We start from the raw sequence: 23471 nt of genomic DNA, 5'->3' as shown, positions 1-23471 counted from the left end.
CTGAGCTCTTCCGCTTAGATTTTTTTTTAAATTGGCACTGCGAACAAAAAAGATTGCTGACCCCTGCTGTCCTGTCATCTAATGCAGGAGAATCTACCTTTGGATGGAAACACAGAGCATCCCATTATAACAGATGAGTATTTGTAATACTACCATACCCAAGATGATTACAGTAAAACACTGTTCATGTGGGAACTTAAAGGCGTCATCTCACTTCAGCAAATGGCGTTTATCATGTAGAGAAAGTTACTACAAGGCGCTTACTAATGTATTGTGATTGTCCATATTGCCTCCTTTGCTGGCTGGATTCATTATTCCACTGCATTATACACAGCTCAGTGCCGTGGTTACGACCACCGGTGTTCCCTCTAAGCCTTTGCAGTCACTGAGCGGAGCCGTTAGGTAGCTGGGTGATATATTGTGAAAGGTGGGCAATCTGTTAGTAAGGGTGCAATCCCATGTAGCAACCACTGGGTAAACCTGCAATAGTGAGCGACCCAACCGTCATTTAAAGGGCTATTCCCATCTCTGACTTTTGATAGACAGTCAGTCAGTCGAGAATGGAAGACATGGCCCCAAATGCGTGGCTCACTTGATTTACTTCTCTGGGAGAATGGGACCTGCATCCATCGGACTCCTGTGGATATGTCATAAAAGTCTCACCTGCAGTCCTATGTAATACCACAGATAACATAGTGATAACTCTCCGAGTACATATAATGTAGTGGATGTCACCTGAAGTCCTATGTAACACCACAGATAACACAGTGATAACTCTCCGAGTACATATAATGTAGTGGATGTCACCTGAAGTCCTATGTAACACCACAGATAACACAGTGATAACTCTCCGAGTACATATAATGTAGTGGATGTCACCTGAAGTCCTATGTAACACCACAGATAACACAGTGATAACTCTCCGAGTACATATAATGTAGCAGATGTCACCTGCAGTCCTATGTAACACCACAGATAACACAGTGATAACTCGCTGAGTACAGATAATGTAGTAACCGTTATCTGCAGTCCTATGTAACAGTACAAATAACACAGTGATAACTCTGAGTGCAGAAAATTTAGACTGTGGAGTTATATAGGACTGCAGGTAAAATCTACTACATTATGTAGTAGTGTTACCCGCAGTCCTATGTAATTCCGTTGATAACACAGCGATAACTCTACTACATTATGTAGCAGTCAGTAGCGTACATAGAGAAGTAAGGGCCCCACAGCAAGGATCAAACCAGCCCCCCCCACACACACACACACAGGAGAGAAGAGGTTCTGCCTAAACCCCTTTCAATGAACCTTGGGCTATTTTTCCACTGCCTCATTTGCTAAAAGTTGTTCCTTTAGGGGGTAGAGTCCTGAGCAAGTTTTCACCCCCAGTAGAAGAGGAGATGATCCCAGCTGGGCCCCCTCTTGCCCTGGGCCCCATAGCATCGTCTGCCATTATGGTAGTTATGCTCCTGGTAGCAGTGTTACCTGCAGACAGATATAAGTAACACTACACACAGTAACAAATCTTTGTGCACAATAATACTAGATGGTACCTCCAGTCCTACGTGCAGCGCTCAATCCTGCCGCTACCTCCTCCTTCTGGCTGCGCTGTTGCTATGGCCTCCTCTTCTTCCTGTAGAAACAACGCGGCCAGAAGGAGGTGGCGGCACCAGCTTTGAGCCCCGCACAGAACGTCCTGAAGGTAGCGCCAGGACGTTATAAGCCATAGTCCCAAGCCAGACTTGTGGCAGTGAGCGGACCCTCAGAGGCCCTGAGCAGAGGTAATGTAGAAGCGGCTGCGCAGCATAGAGGGAACACTGACGACCACCGCTGCAAAGCAACTACTGGGTGGCTGGGGCGGGAGCTGCTGCACATGCGTGCCTATGTGAGCTCCCACGGTCTCGTCACCAGAGAAGCCGGCGCTTTTTCCTATAGGACACAATGATATTGAGTTTTTCCACCCACGACAGAAAAGCTTGTTGTGCAGAGGAAGCAGTCGCTACTGGGCCCAAGAGCCTGAGGGGGCCCAAAGATCCTTGTACCGGATAAGACACAAATTTTATAGAAAGTGCATGCTGGTCAAGTTACACCTCTAGCTGGAGGGAAGGGGTAAGGTCAAGGATTTGGCATGGGGGGGGGGGGGGTACTCCCCTGCCCCTGAGGGAAGAGGGGCCCAAGCTGAACTCTTGCGCCAGGGCCCACCCTGACGTGTGCTAGCAATGCAGTTCCTCGGTAGAAAGGAGTTTTACAACTACAGGGTGGGCCAAGACTATCAGAGCCCTGCTTCCTTGATGCAGTTTGTACAGGATGGTGCTTATCAGGCCTCTTTCATCAGACTGTCTCTGTTGTCCACAGCAACCAATCAGAGCGCAGCTTTCAGTTTACCACAGCAGTGTAAGGAGTGGCTGAGGCCCATGGTATCCTTCTCTGCCAGTCTGTGGTACTGTTTACAGAGGGCAGTAGTGTTGTGCGTGTGTCCACCATGCTAGCAATGCAGTTCCCCTGTAGACAGGAGACAACTACAGGGTGGGCCTGCTTCCTTGCTTCCTTGATGTGGTTTGTACAGAATAGCGCTCATCAGGCCTCATTCATCCAAACTACCTTACAGTAGGATTGTCTCTGTCGACCATGGCAACCAATCAGAGCGCAGCTTTCAGTTTACCACAGCAGTGTAAGGAGTGACTGAGGCTCATGGTATTCTACCCTGTCAGTCTGTGGTACTGTTTACAGAGGGCAGTAATGTCGTGCGTGTGTCCACCATGCCGTATTTGTTTCACCACACAGAATAATAGTGGAGTCCTGTGTACACACAGACTCATTCACATAGACATCCAAGAGAGGGTTACGAGAAGCCAGAGAAAATCAAAGCAAAAAATGATCCCAGCAGAAACCCGTCAGCAGAACTACATGTTGGTGTGCAGGTTCGAGCAAATGGACTTTTGGATCATAGATCCGAAGTCGATTCGTTCAAATACTTCGATGTTAATGCTGTTTCCGCACAGCATTAAAATGTATCGGCTCGTTTCACCCGAAGTCACGCGAGACTTTGTTGAATTCCTACTGTATTCATATCTGCGCAATGAAAAACTATTTAAAATAGTAATCCGAACTGGGATTTGGCACTGGCTAGTACCTCCGTACCAAAGCCTAGTTCAGATTGCTATTTTAAATTGTCTTTCAATACACAGATATTAATACAGTCGGAACTCACCGAAGTCTCGCGCGAGAAGAACTTTGGCTCCACGGAGACATGACGAGGGTATTGGTTATACCCGTTCACCCCCTCACATGCTTCCTTGCTCCTTATTAACCCCTTACTCACCAATAAATATCCAACCCAGTGTTCTACACCCCATCAACCCCTTAATAAAACTCAGACACCAGGCTGGAATAAATTGGCCACAGCAGCCGTTTATTAACATAAATTATATAAATAACCATAACCACTTAGTTATCAAACATAAATGTAACCATTACTTCCGGGGAGGTCCTTGAAGCCCCAAAACTGAGCTACCCCACCGGGGTGAGCCATCTTGCCTCCAGCCTTTGCCTGCCAGCTCGGAAGTACCACTGAATGGCCCCCTTTACTTCCGCCACAACTGCTCGCCCACCATGGGAGTCCAGCCCCAACCGTGGAACCCTCCCAATAACCTCACCTGCGAATATCACCAACTTCAAGGACCCACCACCACCATAGCCGCCGCGACAAACTCCCGTCCCCTTTTCACACTGTCTCCACCAACCCCCAAGACCAACCCCCTTTACGAAACATCCTGAAACTTTCTGATAACTTGAAACATTCACAATAATAGGGTGGGTGGGAGCTCTCTAATCTCACCTAAAATGGCTCCCTTCTTCCCCTTTTTACCCCTAAATCTCATTCCTCCCTTAACAAAAGGCTATTTAACATCACACCTCACATACAATGACACAAAAACCTATGACAAGTCATTCAACTTATTAGCATGTAGAGTAAACCTGTTCAATATGTAAAATAACCCTTTTCATGTATTGTATATAGCAGATACCAGTATTGTTTAACAAAGTTTCAGCTGTATCTGGACAAACATGTTTCCCAAGGCCTCCTAAGAAATACCAGGATTGTTCCAATTGGATCTTGAGAGACAATATACGCCCACCCCCAAAAAGCCCTATAGTATGTGCTGGGAAATAAAGATTGCAGATATTTGACAACCTGAGTTGAGTCTGGGCTGTCTTATCTCCTGATCAGAAGCAAACCGGATATTCGTTGCACAGGGAAATATTCACGGGTTGGAGCTCTGATGCCTCATCATATAACCATCATAAACCTGCCTGAGAAAAACCGCTAACAGTTATGCAAATATGTAAATGTTTATAGGCATAAAAGTGCTTCCCCCACAGTCCTATAAAAGGCTGTCAGAGGATACATTTGGGTAGTGTAACTCTTGGTGACAGATTGTTGACTGTTAGACATGCCTCTACAATGTGCTCGAAGACATTTTGCTCAGTTGTCAGACTTTGAGAGTGGGCGCATCATTGGACTAAGAAGCATTGAATCAGTTGTAGTTAGAGGGAATTGGGGGTAAGAGGGGGTATTATAGAGGGGCTTGTGTGGGTAGCAGCATTGTTATTTGCTTTCATTTTCTCGTTACAGGTGCAGTACCTGCTTTAGAATGGATCCTGGGACATTCCTATGTTTTTTGGGGGGCTGTCCGTGCAGCAGTTCGGCCGGACGGTCAGGAACTAGGTTTCGATGGGTCGGTGGTGGTGGTAAGATGGTTGGGTCATAGGGGCATGGTTTAGAGTGGGGTACTGCCGCAAGTGCACCGTTTTGTTAGGCTTGATAGGGCACCTGATGTATTGGAGGTACATGTGGGGGGGAAATGATTTGGCGGCGCAGCGATTTCGGGCACTTGTAAGGGACATAAAGTTTGATATGTTAAGGCTATTGGCTTTGTTCCCGAAATTAGTGACCACATGGTCGGACATAGTCCCGAGGAGGGTTTGGAGGGATGCCAGGTCGGTGGAAGCTGTGAACAGGGCTAGAGTAAAAGTTAACCAGGCGATGGGTCGCTTTATAGACAGGAATGGGGCAGTGGCGGTAAAGCATATGGAGCTGGAGAAGGGTGTTGGGGGTTATTGGAGGTCAGATGGAGTGCATTTAAACGCAGTGGGTCTGGATATGTGGAATTTGGCCTTACAAGAGGGGATAGAGACCACTTTGAGGATGTGGAAGGACGCACAGAATTAAGGGGTCAAGTCTGTGCGTTGGTGGCTGGGGGAGGTCCTTGAAGTTGGTTATATTTGCAGGTGAGGATGATGGGAGGGCTCCACGGTTGGGGTTGGACTCCCATGGTGGGCGATCAGTTGTGATGGAATTAAAGGGGGCCATTCAGTTGTGCTTCTGAGCTGGCCGGCAATGGCTGGAGGCAAGGTGACTCACCCGGTTGGGTAACTCAGTTATTTGGGGCTTCAAGGACCTCCCCCGGGAGTATTATCATTGTTATGATTATGTTTGTATGTTAATAAACGGCTGCTGTGGCCAATTTAATCCAACCAGGTGTTCAAGTTTTTGTTAAGGTTTGATGGGATATAGAACATGGGGCTGGTGATTTATGGGTGTGGGAGGGGGTTGTAAGAAGTGTGGTTGAGTATGGGAGGGGGCGAGCAAAAAGTAACCAATACCCCCATCAGGACGTTTCTGATCTAGCTGTTAGGAGGTATTAGGGTTACGTAAGGGCATGCACACATGGCTAACAGGCTCTGGACGGCACAGACATACCACCAGTACACAGGGTCATTTGATCCACCAACAAGCACAAGCAGCTCCCACAGTTTTGTTGTTCACCATCCAGATTTACCATTGGGTGTCACTGCGGCCATTGCTTGTCCTGCTATTAAAAAGACAGCCACTGTGGCCTTAGTTTGCAGTGGTGTGGTGAATGAGACACCTGGACTGCTACGGACTGGAACCGTAAAATCTTTAGTGGAGAATTCAGGTTCTGTTTGGGATCCCATGACGTGCGAGTCTCCTCCCCGCACGTTTCTTGGCTGCTACGCAAGTGCTGGCCTCACTGTAATGCGAGTAGCCATGTTGGCTACTGGCATAACAGTGATTGGCTGGCCGGAACGCGTCATCGGGTACTATATGACACTCGATGACGCATGTTCGGCTCATTCGTAGTCAGGGAGAGCTGAGCATAGGAAGGGACAGAGAGTGTAGGGAGTGTAATTGAATATTTTATTTGTAAAAAAACGTTTCAGAGACCCAAAAGTCCTTGTAACATCTATTGTGTGTGACAGCAGCAATATATGTTTGTAGCGCAACCTGCGCTAAATTGCTCAGTGTTAGGGAGAGCTGTGCATAGGAAGGGACAGACAGTCTAGGGAGTGTAATAGGAAGATTTTTATACAAAAAACTTTTCAGAGACCCAAAAGTCCTTTTAAGGACTATTGTGTGTGACAGCAGCAAAATATATTTTTAGCGCATCCTGCGCTAAATACCGTGTAATAGGCCGCTTCGGACAGTTAAATTATTCGCGCCACATCTCCAGTTTAAAGTGTGTGCATCCCTAAAATATCAGTGACATCCAGTGCACTTTTTCTGTAGACGGTGTGCGCTGCGGACAGTTAAATTATCCGTGCCACATCTCCTGTTTAAAGTGTGTGCATCTCTAAAATATCAGTGACATCCAGTGTACCTTTTTCCGTAGACACTGCGAACTGTGTCATTACCTGTGGTACCCATCCTGTATAACGTTTCCTAATCACAAATACCTTTGCAAATTTTTTTGCGCATACACTTCCAAATCCTACGCTACTGTACGTGTGACATACTTTCAAGCATATATCACATTTAAAATGAAGAAGGCGAGCAGTAAGGGGCAGGGAAGTGGCCGTGATGCTGATGGTGCACGCAGAAGCCGTTGCCCTGGGTGCGGAGAAACTGTGATTGCTGCCAGAGCACAAGAAAAATAATCATCCACGATACCTAGCATCATGTCCCAGTTTGCAGGGCGGCGCTGGACACCGCTCTTGAAGTCAGAACAGTGCGACCAGGTGGTCGGTTGGATTGCAGCAGATAATGCTTCCAGTCGGTAAAGCACCACCCTGTCTTCCACCAAGTCCAGTCTCAGTAGCCAGGAGTCTGGTCAACACAATCCTCACCCTGATCCTCCTTCTTCCCACCATGTACAGTCTGGCCAAACAAGTGATCCCACACTCTGATATTCTGAGGACCTCTTTTCATCGCCATTACTTGATTTGGCCCTCTCGCCAAGAGCTTGTGCCCTGATTCCCAACCTGTTGAGCATCCACAGTCACAAAAACAGGACGGTGGGGAACGGCAATTAGTGTTTAATGAGGTGGATGATGATGAGACACAGTTGCCAATGAGTCAACTGCAATTACTGTCTCAAGAGGTTGATAAAGAGGATGAGACACAGTTGTCAATCACTGAGGTTGTGGTTAGGTCAACAAATCAGGAGGATGATCAGAGTGAGGAAGTGGAAGAGGAGGTGGTGGACGATGAAGTCACTGACCCAACCTGGGAAGGTGGAAAGCCGAGCGAGGACAGCAGTACAGAGGGGGAGGGATCTGCAGCACCACAACTGGCTGGAAGAGGCAGTGGGGTAGAAAAAAGGGAGAAGGCGGGCTACATCAAACAGGCCCGCAACTGTTCCACCGAGCACCCCCTTGCGGAAATCTCCCTTGCCAAGGGGTAGATGATCCGCAGTATGGCCGCTTTTTTGAGGATAGTGCGGACGACAAAAGAATAGTAGTTTGCAACCTGTGCCATACGAAAATGAACTGTGGCGTGAACACTAATAACCTCACCACCACCAGCATGATCCGCCACATGGCATCCAAGCACCATAATAAGTGGGACGAACACCTGGGTCCACAATCTGTGTCTGCAGTTCACACCACTGCCTCCTCTTCCCCTATGTTACGTGCTGGCCAATCCCCTGTCGAAGGCGCAGGCCCGGATGCCTCCCGCCCTGCCCCTGGACCTTTGCAATCACCATCAGTGACCACATTCACTTCCGTGTCCCAGCGCATCGTCCAAATGTCCTTACCCCGGGCCTTTGAACGCAAGCGAAAATAGCCAGCCACTCACCCACAGGCCATAGCACTAAATGCGCTCCTTTCCAAATTACTGGCCCTGGAAATGTTGCCATTTAAGCTTGTGGACACTGAGGCCTTCCGCAGCCTGATGTCGGCGGCCGTCCTGCGTTACGCTGTCCCCAGCCGCCACTATTTTTCAAGGTGTGCCATGCCCCGCCTTACACCAACATGTGTCCCGTAATATCACACATGTCCTGACCAACGCAGTTACTGGGAAGGTCCACTTAACCACAGACACATGGACAAGTGCATTCGGCCAGGGACGCTACATTTCCCTGATGGCACACTGGGTGAATGTTGTGGAGGACGGGAGCAATGTCGTATCCTGGGATGGCACAGGCGCAACCGACGCCAAGGATTACAGGCCCTATGTCGATCAGGGTTCCCGCCAGCACCTACGTTAGTGGCTCCAAACCCCACTTCTCCTCCACCGCCTCCTCCTCCACTTCCACCTCTGATTTATCAGCGTGCAGCACCAGTCAGTCATCAGTCGGTAGCTGGAAGCAGCGTAGCACTGCAGTGGGGAAGCAGCAACAGGCCGTGCTGAAGCTGATATGCTTAGGGGAGAAACAGCACACCACCGCAGAGCTGTGTCAGGGGATAAGAGACAAGACTGAGCTGTGACTCTCGCCACTCAACCTATAACCAGACATGGTTGTGTCTGATAATGGCCATAACTTGGTGGCGGCTTTGGAGCTCGGCAAGCTCAGACACATCCCATGCCTAGCATACGTGTTCAACCTTGTGGTTCAGTGGTTTCTCAAAACCTACCCCAATTTGCCTGAGCTACTGGTGTGTGCACATTTCCGCAAGTCATCGACAGCTTCAGCCGGTCTGTCAACGCTGCAGCAGCGCTTGAAATTGCCAGCTCACCGGCTGTAGTGCGACGTGAGGACGCGCTGGAACTCGACGCTCTACATGTTGGCCAGGCTTTGTGAGCAGCAGAGGGCAGTAGTGAACTGGGCATGGATGTCTGACCTCTGTGAGGTTTTAAGAAACCTTGAGGAATCAACACAGATGGTGAGCGGCGATAACGCTATTATCAGCGTAACCATCCCACTTCTGTGTCTACTCAAACGATCTCTGCTCACAATTAAGGACGATGCTTTGCATGTGGAAGAGGTGGAAATGGGGGAAGACATTACACAGGGTGATAGCCAGACCACCCTCAGTTCGTCTTCTCAGCGCAAATTGGACGATGAAGAGGAGGAGGAGGAGCAGGAGACGGTTGCCTCCGCTACAGAGGGTGGTACCCATGAAAGTTTAATTCCATCTGTTTAGCGTGGGTGGGCAAAAGAGGAGGAAGAGGATGAGGAGATTGAGAGTGATCCTCCTGCTCCTGATGATGACAGCGAAGTCTTGCCTGCTGGTACTCTGACACACATAGCTGACTTCATGTTAGGCTGCCTTTCCCGCGACCCGCGCGTTATACGCATTTTAGACACAGATTACTGGTTGTTCACCCTTCTCGACCCCCGCTACAAAGAGAACTTTTCATCCCTAATTCCTCTGGTGGAGAGGACGAGAAAATCGGTGCAATACCGGAAGATCCTTGTTAAAAAATTCCTCAAAAATTTGCCATCTGACAACGCTGGTGGCAGAGTCCGTACTTCCTTGGCCAACCGAGGAGGGAAGACAAGGGGAACACACAGCAGTTCCAACAGAGGCAGGGCAACACTCTCCAAAGCCTGGGACAGTTTTATGACACCCTGCCAGCACCCTCACCCTGATGCGCGGCCTAGTTTCACAAGGAGGCACACATTTTGGTAGATGGTGAAGGAGTACATAGCAGACCGTGTTAGCATCCTCAGTGATCCCTCAGTGCCTTACAACTACTGGGTGTCCAAGCTGGACACGTGGCACGAACTGGCGCTCTACGCCTTGGAGGTGCTGGCCTTCCCTGCCCCGCCAGCGTTTTGTCTGAGCGGGTATTTAGTGCTGCTGGTGGCATTATAACAGATAAGTGTATCCGCCTGTCAACTGAAAATGCTGACAGGTTGACTCATAAAAATGAACAAGGCCTAGATTGACCATGACTTCTCGACTCCACCAGAGGAAAGCTGATGAACATAAAGGCACTTTACATGTGTTGTTTATAATGTACTGAATACACTGTATTGCCATGCAACCCTTCCACCACAAACAAGGGTATATGGTTGAATTTTCATTTTCTCATCCTCCTTCTCCTCTTCCATCATATCAACACATTCTTATTCATCACATATAATGCCCTTGCATATATGCCCTTTGCATATAATGTTTTACAGGGTCAGCTCACAAGCAGGCCCTTGCATATAATATTTTACAGGGTCAGCTCACCAGCAGGCCTTCACCTACAATCTTTTACTGGGTCAGCTCACCAGCAGACCCGCACCTAAAATCTTTTACAGGGTCAGCTCACCAGCAGGCCCTCGCATATAATTTTTTAGAGGGTCAGCTCACCAGCAGGCCTTCACCTACAATATTTTACAGGGTCAGCTCAACAGCAGGCCTGAACCTAAAATCTTTTACAGGGTCAGCTCACCAGCAGGCCCTCACATATCATTTTTTACAGGGTCAGCTCACCAGCAGGCCTTCACCTACAATGTTTTACAGGGTCAGCTCACCAGAAGGCCCTCGCATATAATTTTTTAGCATCCAGACATCCTCCCCATGCTGTTCCCGAACCATTTCGGTGGTGTTTCCATCAATTTCTGACCTTTTCCTATAAACCAGACACCTTCCCCTCTTCAGAGCAGGGGGTGCCTGGTTTAATGCTCGGGTTCTCACATTGACTTCCATTATACTTGGGTGCTCGGTAGCGCACCCGAGCATCCCGATGGGTTCGGCCCGAGCACCCGAGCACTATGGTGCTCGATCAACACTACTGGGGAGCCATTGCATACGACAGTCCGTCACTCCTAGCAGTGTTGTTAATGGTATGTATTGTCTATCATGGCAGGGCATTTTTCACGAGAGTAATGTTCGCTCCACTCACAGCAAGGGTTTCCCAGGAATGTCTCTGCCAACACTTACTTGGCTGTCCGATCGCCTGATTTATCGCCATTCAAGCATTTATGGGTCCATCTAGGCTTCAGCAACCGAGTGTGCAGAAGTTACAGGTCCAGATGTAACATCTGTGGGTAAATGTGCCACAGGACACCATACAGAACCTGTATGCCTCCATACGCAACCGTATCTCATCTTATATCCAGGCTAAAAGCCATATCTCATCTTATATCCAGGATAGAGGCCATATCTCATCTTGTATTCAGGCTAGAGGCCATATTTCATACTGTATCCAAACTAGAGGCTGTATCTCATCTTGTATCTAGGATAGAGGCCGTATCTCATCTTGTATTCAGGCTAGAGGCCGTATCTCATCTTGTATCCAGGCCAGAGGCCGTATCTCATCTTGTATCCAGGATAGAGGCCGTATCTCATCTTGTATCTAGGATAGAGGCCGCATCTCATCTTGTATTCAAGCTGGAGGCCGTATCTCATCTTGTATCCAGGCTAGAGGCAGCACAACAAGGTCCTAGAGCCTCCATCAATTGTACAGTTTTCCCCAATAAACATCTCCTCTCCTCTAATCTTGTAATCATGTACAGTTATCATCATTACATTCCCACATAGAAAGTTTCATTTGATTCTGACAACTTTTGGTTCCTTAATATTTTTGTCAAAGAGTGTAATGATTGTAAAGCGCTGCGGAGAATGTTGCCGCTTTATAAATAAAGATTATTATTAATTGACGACTGGGTAGGATTGTAGATGGACACTGTCCGATGAACATATAACTGGGCGTATTAATTCGCAGAATGATAAGTACCAGGACACAGAAAATGCACACGAGCTGCACCAACAGCCACTCTATGATCTCAGAATCTAGAGCTCCTACTTGCGCTCGATTACTCTGCTATGCAAATCTTTAGCAGAGAGGAGCGGGCACAGGCAGGAGCAGCAGCGATGTGTGCTCTTGCCTGTACATCGCTCACTGCGACCCCACAGAGGAATCCATACACTGCTTACATATAAGCGGTGTACAAGTGCTATAGACACCTGAGCTACAGGTTTCTATTTCCTATGGAAAAACTGAAAAAAAGATTAAATAAAATATATTAGTAAAATTTGTTAGAAAAAAATCATTTCATAACATTTAGAGTAATTTTGAATAAACGTACTCACTTATTACAAAGTTTAGGTACATATAAATAGTTTCTAATATAAAGACACAACCTAACGTATAGAGCCGTCTCTGCGAAGGCCCCTTAGCAGCTGTACGGTCAGTCTCTATGTTATGTATGCTACTTTTCACACTTTCATTCTGCTTCACACTGTATTGTCTTCCAGCAGAACGAGCTGCCAGCCTCCGTTATTTCCCCCCTTACAGGTCCTATCGGCTTATCTCCCCCCTGACTGTAGTACCAGGTTTCCGGTTATTCAGCAAGAGAGAGTTGAGAAAGCATCCAGCAGGGGGGATTGCTATAATAATTCCCTAGAAAAATATGTCACAGTCCAGGTCTGATCTTGTGAAGTCAAACCGTGCGGAGGGTGGAGATCAATGACGTCACTGCAAATATCCCACTACATGAAACCCTCCTGCCCCCTCACAGCAGCTTTATAAAGTATGAAGTAACATCAAATTGTTCACATTTCTGAGGCAGACAACGAGCAGAGGTAAGTGCCAGCGGACTGCTTAGAGGGACAGCAATAATTATAATGGACTGCTCACCACAGTATGCAATTGTTACCATTTATATAATAGGACTGTTCTCCGGTCTGTATATCAGTGTATAGGACACAGTGTCCGATGTATATATATCATTTATATAATAGGACTGTTCTCCGGTCTGTATATCAGTGTATAGGATGCAGTCTCCAGTGTATATATATCATTTATATAATAGGACTGTTCTCCGGTCTGTATATCAGTATATAGGACGCAGTCTCCGGTGTATATATATCATTTATATAATAGGACTGTTCTCCGGTCTGTATATCAGTGTACTGGACACAGTCTCCAGTGTATATATATATATATATATAATAGGACTGTTCTCCGGTCTGTATATCAGTATATAGGACGCAGTCTCCGGTGTATATATATCATTTATATAATAGGACTGTTCTCCGGTCTGTATATCAGTGTACTGGACACAGTCTCCAGTGTATATATATAATTTATATAATAGGACTGTTCTCCAGTCTGTATATCAGTGTATAGGACGCAGTCTCCTGTGTATATATATCATTTATATAATAGGACTGTTCTCTGGTCTGTATATCAGTGTGTTGGACACAGTCTCCGGTGTATATATATCTTTTTTATATTAGGACTGTTCTCTGGTCTGTATAACAGTGTGTATATATCATTTATATAATAGGACTGTTCTCAGGTCTGTATAACGGTGTAGAGGACGCAGTCTCCAGTGTATATATATCATTTATATAATAGGACTGTTCTCCTGTCTGTATATAAGTGTATAGGACACAGTCTCCGGTATATATATATCATTTATATAATAGGACTGTTCTCCGGTCTGTATATCAGTGTATAGGACACGGTCTCTGCTGTATATATATATTATTTATATAATAGGACTGTTATACGGTCTGTATATCAGTGTATAGGATGCAGTCTCCAGTGTATATACAGTACAGACCAAAAGTTTGGACACACCTTCTCATTCAAAGAGTTTTCTTTATTTTCATGACTATGAAGGCATCAAAACTATGAATTAACACATGTGGAATTATATACATAACAAACAAGTGTGAAACAACTGAAAATATGTCATATTCTAGGTTCTTCAAAGTAGCCACCTTTTGATTTGATTACTGCTTTGCACACTCTTGGCATTCTCTTGATGAGCTTCAAGAGGTAGTCCCCTGAAATGGTCTTCCAACAGTCTTGAAGGAGTTCCCAGAGATGCTTAGCACTTGTTGGCCCTTTTGCCTTCACTCTGCGGTCCAGCTCACCCCAAACCATCTCGATTGGGTTCAGGTCCGGTGACTGTGGAGGCCAGGTCATCTGGCACAGCACCCCATCACTCTCCTTCATGGTCAAATAGCCCTTACTTTCAAAGTTTTCCCAATTTTTCGGATGACTGACTGACCTTCATTTCTTAAAGTAATGATGGCCACTCGTTTTTCTTTACTTAGCTACTTTTTTCTTGCCATAATACAAATTCTAACAGTCTATTCAGTAGGACTATCAGCTGTGTATCCACCTGACTTCTCCTCAACACAACTGATGGTCCCAACCCCATTTATAAGGCAAGAAATCCCACTTATTAAACCTGACAGGGCACACCTGTGAAGTGAAAACCATTTCAGGGGACTACCTCTTGAAGCTCATCAAGAGAATGCCAAGAGTGTGCAAAGCAGTAATCAAAGCAAAAGGTGGCTACTTTGAAGAACCTAGAATATGACATATTTTCAGTTGTTTCACACTTGTTTGTTATGTATATAATTCCACATGTGTTAATTCATAGTTTTGATGCCTTTAGTGTGAATCTACAATTTTCATAGTCATGGAAATAAAGAAAACTCTTTGAATGAGAAGGTGTGTCCAAACTTTTGATCTGTACTGTACATCATTTATATAATAGGACTGTTGCCTGGTCTGTATATCTGTGTATAGGACACAGTCTCTGCTGTATATATATATTATTTATATAATAGGACTGTTCTCTGGTCTGTATATCAGTGTATAGGACGCAGTCTCCAGTGTATATACATCATTTATATAATAGGACTGTTGCCTGGTCTGTATATCAGTGTAAAGGACACCTCCAGAGTCAAGCTCTTTTGGCCACAGATCTTGCCCATAAATAATAGGTCAGAGGCCCCTTGTTCTCCAAGTCCTAATACCGTATATGAAAAGGAAGTATATAAAACAGACAACATCACTATATACCCAAAGACTGGTCCCATAATGTGAACACCTCAGAGTGTCCTTCTGCCTGCTTTTGGTAGATCATGACATCATCACCTACTTAAGTGATGTCATGATCCTCCAAAGAAAGGAAATTCTGACTCAGGATCCAATGTCCTGGTCTTTTTGACCATTTTACTTCCATCTTTAGGAAAGATTTTGTCAGATATGTGGACCAAGTAGCATTCCTCACTGTCAGGTGCAGGGTTAATAGACTTTCACTGAGGATGATGCATCCATCGGCGAGTTGTAATCTGAGGCATGTTTCTTGTATGAGCTGGAGTCTCATATCCAGGTGGAATTTACCTTTGCTGACAATTACACATTCATTAAAGGAACATTTCCAGCATAACACAGTGATATCACTGACCACCAAACCGCCATGAGAACACCTGCACGAGAGGCAAGGGCACATTGTATTATCTAGGGCAGTGATGGTAAACCTTTTACAGACCGAGTGCCCAAATTGCAACCCAAAACCCACTTATTTATCGCAAAGTGCCAACATGGAAACAGTCCAATATAGTATATCTTCCATGTACTTTATCATTTAGCTATAATAGCCTGCCTACATTCAGTGCGCTGCCTGTGCTGTTCATAGTGAGCCCTGAGCTGATGAATGGCAGGAAAAGTCGAAGGCGTATTGGTACACCATAGACTTTTTCCAGGGCACGGGTGCCCACCAAGAGGACTCTGAGTGCCGCCTCTGGCACCTGTGCCATAGGTTCGCCACCACTGATCTAGGGCTTTCTCCGGACATTATTTTTGCCTTACATTCAGGACATTGTGTGAACCAAACATAAAGCTCTAACATATGTGGCTGTATGCCACCCAGTTGCATATGTCACCCATACGTTGCCATGTTACAAAACTACTATTTTGTGGGATGCTTCTACATTGAAAGAAAAATTTACAGCTATGCAATGAGATATTGATTCTACTGAAAAGACACTCTTTTGGCATGAGCTGGGTCAACTGGAGTCTATGGGGGCAGATGGTGTATGTGCTGAGGGTATCAGCAGAACCTACCAATTTCAGTGGGACTGGTTGACCATCTAATTTATATGGTGGTGTGGATTGCTCTCCGATGGCAGATATCGGGAAAGATAAGGATCAGGATGTTAGATTTCAGCATACCCAATCCTTTTGCCCTGGAGTATGTAAGATGCCACCAGAGTGACTGGAAGTGGGTTATTCACCTCTTCCTGTTCAGAAAACATGCATGCCCAGGCTGAGCATTCATGAAGATGAGGAGGACTGCAATTTTTCAATGAAAGATGATTAGTGGATACGTAGTCTCCAGTGTATAGATACCATTTATATAATAGGACTGTTCTCCGGTCTGTATATCAGTGTATAGGACGCAGTCTCCAGTGTATATACATCATTTATATAATAGGACTGTTCTCCGGTCTGTATATCAGTGTATAGGATGCAGTATCAAGTGTATATATATCATTTATATAATATTACTGTTCTCTGGTTTGTATATCAGTGTATAGGATGCAGTCTCCGGTGTATATATATTATTTATATAATAGGACTGTTCTCTGGTCTGTATATCAGTGTATAGGACACAGTCTCCGGTGTATATACATCATTTATATAATAGGACTGTTCTCCGGTCTGTATATCAGTGTATAGGACGCAGTCTCAGGTGTATATATATCATTTATATAACAGGACTGTTCTCCAGTCTGTATATCAGTGTATAGGACGCAGTCTCCGGTGTATATATATCATTTATATAATAGGACTGTTCTCTGGTCTGTATATCAGTGTATAGGACATAGTCTTTGGTGTACATATTATAGATAGATATTCATGATAAAAATAAAGTATACCCTCCTTGAATTCTATGGTTTTACAAATCAGGACATTACAAAAACTAAAAACTAGGCCAAAATCGTGAAGTTGTGTGTGAAAAATGAACCACACCCTTACTGCTTCCATAGGAATTGGGTGTAGGTAGCAGCCGGGTGCTGCTACCCAAATGCAGTTGATTATTTGATCACTAGCAAGTTTTGAGCACCTCTATAAAACCAGTAGTTTTGGCAGTTTGCTGGTCTGGAGCATTCAGATGTTTGCTAACACATTTCCAAGGAGGCAATAAACTTAGAGAAGCAGTTGTTGATGCCCACCAATCTGGGAAGGGTTATAATGCCATTTCCAAACAATTTGAAATTCCTCATTCTACACTGAAAAATATTATTCACAAGTGAAAAACACTCAAGACAGCTGACAATCCTCCCAGGACTGGACATCCAAGCAATTTCACCCCAAGGTCATACCGTGCAGTACTCAGAGAAAATGCCAAAAAAACCAAGAGCTTCATCTTAGGCTACTTTCACACTAGCGTTCGGGTGTCCGCTTGTAAGCTCCGTTTGAAGGGGCTCACAAGCGGCCCCGAACGCATCCGTACTGCCCTAATGCATTCTGAGTGGACGTGGATCCGCTCAGAATGCATCAGTCTGGCAGCGTTCAGCCTCCGCTCCGCTCAGCAAGCGGACACTTGAACGCTGCTTGCAGTTTGAAGATGACACAATATGGCTCAATCTTCAAACGGATCCGTCCCCCATTGACTTTCAATGTAAAGTCTGGACGGATCCGTCCAGGCTACTTTCAGACTTAGAATTTTTTTTTAACTATAATGCAGACGGATCCGTTCTGAACGGATACAAACGTCTGCATTTTAGGAGCAGATCCGTCTGAGCAGACATCAGACGGACACGCTCTGAACGCTAGTGTGAAAGTAGCCTAAGGCTACTTTCATACTTGCGATTTGGGATCTGTTACAATAATACAACCGCATGCATCCGTCATAAACGGATCCGTTTGTATTATCTGTAACATAGCCAAGACGGATCCGTTATGAACTCCATTGAAAGTCAGAGGGAGACGGATCCGTTTTCTATTGTGCCAGATTGTGTCATAGAAAACAGATCCGTCCCAATTGACTTACATTGTGTGTCAGAACGGATCCGTTTGGTCCAGTTCCGTCAAGCGGACAGCAAAATGCTGCAGGCAGCATTTTGGTGTCCACCTCCAGAGCGGTATGGAGACTGATCGGAGGCAAAGTGATGCATTCTGAGCGGATCCTTCTCCATGCAGAATGCATTAGGGAAAAACTGATCCGTTTTGGACCGCTTGTCAGAGCCCATGACGGATATCACAAACGGAAAGGCAAAACACGAGTGTGAAAGTAGCCTAAGACTCTACAGGCCTCAATTAGCATGTTAAATTTTCAGGTTCGTGACATTATAATTAGAAAAATACTAAACAAGTATGGGTTGTTTGAAAGGGTTGCCAGGAGAAAGCATAGTCTGTCTAAAAAACAAAACAAAACAAAAACATGGCAGCATGGCTTAAAGGGTCACTGAATTTTCATAAAATTTCTGATATGTCATAGAGACATATCAAAGGTTTTGATGGGTGTTGATCTGAGTGCTGAGACCCCCACTGATCGCTTGAATGAGGAGACAAAAGCTCTTGCATATCCTCCTCTCTCTTCACTGCAGGAGACTGAATTGAGATAGGTCCATAGACTTTCTATTGAGTCCATCTTGCTTTCTCTCCTGCAGCGAGGAGAAAGAGAGCGATATTCATGCTCTTCTCCCTCCTTGTTCTAGTGATTGGTGGTGGTCTCAGCACACAGACCCCCACAGATCAAAACTTTAGATATGTCTCTATGACATCCAAAGCTTTATGAAAACTTAGTGACCCTTGAAGTTTGCAAAGTTGTATTTCAACAAAGACTTCTGGAACAGTGTTTTTTTTTTGGACTAATGAGACCGAGGTTTGGCCATAATGCATGGCACCACGTTTGACGAAACACAGCATATCAGCACAAATGCAGTAAGCCGGATTGGAATAAAGCACACTGACGCTATAATATGCAATGACTGGGTCAGGTGTAAATGATAGTTAAGAGTTTTTGTTCGTGACGCCAATTGCAGCGTGCGCAGGGTACAGTCTCAGGGCCCTTTAAGGTGTTGCAACTCACGTACCAGGTTAGGAATGCCAGAGTGGGGTAATGTCTCTGTGTGATAGTGGCAATAGTGTCAACGGTGTCTCCTACCTTGGTACGGCTGGACTCCTGGATCCCGGCTCACTTGCAATAAATGTGTCACGACGGGGAGTGGGGGAAACCCCACCGTGTGGTATCAAAGGGATAACGGGTAGCTTCTAGGCCAGGACGCCGGGATCAGGGAGCAGGTCACCTCCTAATGCGTCCCTAATTCTGACCCTGACTCCTAACCGTATGAGCCAACCCAGATGGTAGGAGGGCTCATACTCCGGAACCTCGGGGCCCTACTAACCCTCAATAAATCCCTGGACTAGGAGCAGGGTAAAGACGACCTGTTCCTCCACAACACGGAGGAACAGGAGTCTCTAAAGGCCTAGCTGCAATAGGAGGGGAACACATACAGCATATGGAGATGGCAGGTAAGTGAAACCAGTAACACACTTAACTGCCACAGACACACTGACTGGAACCCGTGCACAAGTGCTGATGTCCACACCAACATAAAAGGACACACCACAAACCACACAGGAACCCAGGACACCATAGCTGCAATACGTGAGACACCACAAGAACATCTATGACCACAAGGGTGGCCCTCACTGGACAGATGGAATATGAAGACCAGGAGGATAGCTCCAGCACACACCATGGCTGGAGTACCCCCCAGCTTCAGGCATCCAGCAGAGGCTAAATAGCCCAAGCAGCCACACCCACACACACATAAACCCAGTGTTAAAACACTAGGAAGGGAGTTAACCCTTCCAACACCAGACAAGGGGAGGAAGCCACTAAAAGGGGAAGTGCACACACAAACATAGGAAGCTACACGTTGCCGCCGGCAACAGCATGCGTGGCAAACATGTCACGACAATCACCCAGAAGGCCAAGACACTGCCACCGCATGCACACACAGCAACACGTTGCCGCGGGCAACCCCAAGTGTAGCAACAGTGTCACAGCACACACCATAGGCCGTGACAAAATGAGTGTGTTGCTAGTAAGAGTAATTGAGGAACTTGGTAGCAATGAATGAGATCCAGACTTGGAATATACCGTAATTCAAACTGGTCTTTACTGGATGCAGCATTAATCCTTATGAGATACAGCAATAGTCTGAAGTCCCAGCAGGTATTGGCAATGTATGGCAGGAATCTGTCTTCTGCTTCTATCATATGCCTGGAGAATATGGCAGGAATTACTATCTTCTGCTCTGTCTTCTGCTGTATTGGGGACTGACTAGCTGAGGAGGAATTTGGCTTCTCCTGGTCTCTGGACGGTACTCACAGTTATGCTCACAGGGTATGGTTCTTCCTGGAGTTCTGGAGGTGGCTGCTTGCTTTCTACCAGCTGAGGCTGAAGGGCTCAGGCTGGGAATGATGATCTTTGGTCTCAGCCGAGACAAGATCCTGGTCTGGGATCCCTAGAACTGGGAGCTCCTACCAGCACAGCCTTCCCCTAGCCGGGGTGGCTGGCACACTAACTCTAACTTCCTTCCCCACCCATGAGGCAGGATGTGGGCGAACCCACTCTGCTCAAAGAGGGGGGAGCTAAACTGAAATGTACTATTCCAGTCTAGAAATGCTAAACTGTTACTAAGGCCCTGCTGACACATTGCTGCAACCTGCTGGTGAACATGAAAATTACAGCAAATACATTTAACAAGGGTTTCAATGCACATTTGTGAGGATGTGATGTTAAATTACACAGGATGACAATGCAGATGCACTTAACAGGTTGTAGCGGGGTAAAAGAGTTTTGTAACATAACTCTGGGATGTTTCACAAACACACTATACCAACTAACAAACACTGTGGTGGAGGGGTGATGATCTGGGCTTGGTTTGCAGCTACAGGAACTGAACACCCTGCAGTCATTGAGTCGACCATGAACTCATGACCATGTATACTAAAGTATGCTAGAGTCAGATATGAGGCCATCTATCCACCAAAGTTTGGCCAAAACTGTACATACACGTCATTAATATAATAGGACTGTTCTCCAGTCTGTATATCAGAATATAGGACACAATGGACAATATTTCCAAAACAGTTGCTTCCTAATGTGAAGATCTCCATGTCCAATATACTATATACTATGCATGTCAGATGAGTCCTGTGCCTTTCTTGAGGTCAGATATCAGTATGGCGGGTGTAGTGCAGGGAACTGGATGTGATCAGTGTGAGGGTGAGATAACCCATATCATGTAGGAGGACATCTCACTGTAAACAAACCGATTCAGTGCTGTGAGCCAGTATGGTAATAAACAGAACCATCATTGCAGGGAAAAAGTGATGTATTCTCCTGCAGGTAGTTTAGATTACTGGGGGTTGGGCTAGTAGGAACGGACGTGAGATCGGATGGCATGGGTTATGGGCATGGCAGTCAGAATGCATTTAATTTTTGCCAGAGGTCAGCTATTATTTTTAAAGGACACCTCCAGAGTCAAGCTCTTTTGGCCAGAGATCTTGGCCATAAATAATAGGTCAGAGCCCCTTGTCCTCCAAGCCCTACCGTATATGAGAAGGGAGTATATAAAACAGACAACATCACTATATACCCAAAGACTGGTCCCATAATGTGGACACCTCAGAGTGTCCTCCTGCCTGCTTTGGATAGATCATGACATCATCAACTACACAAGTGATGTCATGATCCTCCAAAGAAAGGAAATTCTGACTCAGGATTCAATGTCCTGGTCTTTTTGACCATTTTACTTCCATCTTTAGGAAAGATTTTGTCAGATATGTGGACCAAGTAGCATTCCTCACTGTCAGGTGCAGGGTTAATAGACTTTCACTGAGGATGATGCATCCTCCGCGAGTTGTAATCTGAGGCATGTTTCTTGTATGAGCTGGAGTCTCATATCCAGGTGTAATTTACCTTTGTTGACAATTACACATTCATTAAAGGAACATTTTCAGCATAACACAGTGATATCACTGACCACCAAACCGCCATGAGAACACCTGCACGAGAGACAACGGCACATTGTATTATCTAGGGCTTTCTCCAGACATTATTTTTGCCTTACATTCAGGACATTGTGTGAACCAAACATAAAGCTCTAACATATGTGGCTGTATGCCACCCAGTTGCATATGTCACCCATACTTTGCCATGTTACAAAACTGCTATTTTGCGGGATGCTTCTACATTGAAAGAAAAATTTACAGCTATGCAATGAGATATTGATTCTACTGAAAAGACACTCTTTTGGCATGAGCTGGGTCAACTGGAGTCTATGGGGGCAGATGGTGTATGTGTTACGACTCAGAATCTGAGGGTATCAGCAGAACCCACCAATTTCAGTGGGACTGGTTGACCATCTATCTAATTTGTATGGTGGTGTGGTGTCCCAACTCTCCCCGATGGCAGATATAGGGAAAGATAAGGATCAGGATGTTAGATTTCAGCATACCCAATCCTTTTAACCTTGAGTAGATAAGATGCCACCAGAGATGTCTGGAAGTGAGCTATTCACCTCTTCCTGTTCAGAAAACATGCATGCCCAGGCTGAGCATTTATGTGTTAGGGGGGGATCAGGTGAGATAGCTGTTGACTCTATCTTATGTGCATGGTCAGCCTAACATGTGAAAGCCAGATGGCAATGAAGGGACTCAACCAACTAAGGATGGACCTGTAATGCCCCCCAAGCCAATCATACCAATTTCTGGATAAGGTCTGAGCTCTGTTTTACCATGATTCAGGAAAAATGCTGTGGGCACCCTAGACCATAGATATCGGCTAATAATTGAAATTGGGACCATTTATACCATACAATCATCTGATCATGGTGAGTTTACTGTAGCTCAGATACTGATTGACTTGGTAGGTATAACCATGTACACAATGAGTTTAGCTTTAAAGGGAATGTCCAGTTTAGAAAACACATTTCAACTATCCTATTAGACCTTTATGAGATCATGGGTGATCCTTCATTTGGTAAGTCCATGGATTAGCTGAGAGCAGCTACAAAGAGCGTCTCTGTCTCTGGAGGACCAGGCACCCCCATGCATTACATGGACAGCTCATTGATTTCAACTGGAAATGTGTAATGCTTCATTTCTCCTGTGGTGGTGCTGTAGGGAAATTGAACACTACTCTACTCTGTTGAACACCACAGCTAAAGTGGCCAAGGTGCTCCATCTATGGGACCTCCTGTGGTCATATTAACAATAAGGCCTTGTCTACACTGGACAGCACTTACATTTGTGATTCAGTCTTGCACAATGTTGAAGATTGGAGTTCCGCTTGAGATGGATTTGAGCTCTTCAGTAACTACTGACGCCTACTTTGAAAACAGACTTTGGAAGATGCTGCAGCATTTTTTGATTTGCATGAAGAAAAGAAAACCTGTATCAAGCAGAATGACCTCTATATGATTTCAATAACAAGAGCTGGAAATAATCAGCT

The 23471-nt window shown here is 45.6% G+C and overlaps 1 protein-coding gene across 2 annotated transcripts in view; it reads left to right on the top strand.

Annotated features, from left to right (window-relative positions):
- Positions 1–12606: 12606 nt before the first annotated feature.
- The window catches only part of PLAT (plasminogen activator, tissue type), a 39031-nt gene continuing 28166 nt past the window's right edge, over positions 12607–23471 (top strand). The window contains exon 1 of one of the 2 annotated variants that reach the window (XM_040414823.1): positions 12607–12771. The gene's annotated coding sequence lies outside the window, so the exon portion shown is untranslated. The remainder of the gene's footprint in view (positions 12772–23471) is intronic. The other variant, XM_040414824.1, reaches the window with a different exon arrangement.

Source organism: Bufo bufo, chromosome 1, assembly GCF_905171765.1.
Source record: "Bufo bufo chromosome 1, aBufBuf1.1, whole genome shotgun sequence".
NCBI lineage: Eukaryota > Metazoa > Chordata > Amphibia > Anura > Bufonidae > Bufo > Bufo bufo.
Note: the sequence above shows the minus strand (reverse complement) of the source record. Positions and strands in the feature narration are given on the sequence as shown.